At 35.3% G+C, this 1270-nt stretch overlaps 1 long non-coding RNA gene across 1 annotated transcript; it reads left to right on the top strand.

Moving 5' to 3' along the window:
- Positions 1–1123, top strand: LOC133677073 (uncharacterized). Its single transcript, XR_009835685.1, has 2 exons — positions 1–480; positions 616–1123. It is a non-coding gene; the product is annotated as an uncharacterized LOC133677073 (long non-coding RNA).
- Positions 1124–1270: the final 147 nt, after the last annotated feature.

The raw sequence follows: 1270 nt of genomic DNA, 5'->3' as shown, positions 1-1270 counted from the left end.
TTCTCAATTCTTACACACACTAACTTGACCTCCAACCTTGTTTTTATAAAAGAAAAGGAAAGGAAAAAAAAAATAGTGAAGGAGCTGGGTTTTGTTTTAGTAGAGTAGGTCATAGTTAAGAAATAGCGTCTTCATCAATGTACCTCTACTTTATGCTTTTATGTTGCTATGAAAATAATGTTTTTATTACAAGGTCTTCGTCAAATTTCCCTTAAATCGATCATATTATTTTATAATAAAGTCGTTCTACCTATCACTTTTATTTACCAACTTGTTCCCTTAATTTTTCACTATAAATACCTTGTTGCTTCAGACTATATTCATCACCATCGATTTGCCTCCCTTTCTTGATTACCTCAACCTCCTGACATCGCTAAGATACCATGGCTCGCTTCCAAGTGATCGCCGTGGCAATTTTTATAACTATCATGCTCCTCCTGTCCACTGGGATGTCCACCGCAGTACCGAAACCTATACAAGGTCTGTGACTGCGATGCACTGATTCGGGCGTTGTTTTTCTGCCAATAAAATTATTGAACAAGTTTTCTAAACAGAGATTCTTCTTTCTCCAGCATTTTATGTTGTTTTGATCAATATTATGGCATTTTGGTGCAGGAAGGAAGCTCTTCCAGTATAATTTTAACGCTGGTGCGTATCCGACGATGAACATCCCCGATACACTCGGTACACCCAGTGGACATCCTTAGTTAATTAGCAGATATAGCTGGTTAAGAAATAAGGTCTTCATCAATGGAGCTCTACTTTATGCTTTTATATTACTATGGAAATATTGTTTTTATTACAAGGAGAGAAACGAATGCAGTGGCAGACAGTTTAGCAAGGCAGGCTGTTCATCAAAACAGGGACTACGTCGCTTGTCTTGGATGGCTTTTTATTTTAGGAAAGCTCTGTTTTTCGATCTCTTCTCCTTCATAGTTTTCTGTAACCATCACCCTGTTGATAGAGAACTAATATAATCAAAACAATTTAGGAGCACGTTCTTTTATCTCGGTGCAGATTTAAGGTTTTTATTATACGGTATTAGAGTTTGAATGAGATGATAAGTTTGAGTGTTACTACTTGTACTTCGAGATAATAATATAAGCATGTGATTGTTTGTTTATCCCCGAGTATGAAGATGTTATATATACATATGAAAAAACTTTTAAAATAATCTCCTCACTGTATAAGCAATTTCGATATTATCACCAAATAATTTCAATAGACACTTGTGATATTATCACTAACTCAATGTCAAGAAGTTTGTTTG

This window comes from Populus nigra, chromosome 17 (genome assembly GCF_951802175.1).
Source record: "Populus nigra chromosome 17, ddPopNigr1.1, whole genome shotgun sequence".
Taxonomy (NCBI): domain Eukaryota; kingdom Viridiplantae; phylum Streptophyta; class Magnoliopsida; order Malpighiales; family Salicaceae; genus Populus; species Populus nigra.
This window is presented reverse-complemented; position numbering and strand designations above follow the sequence as displayed.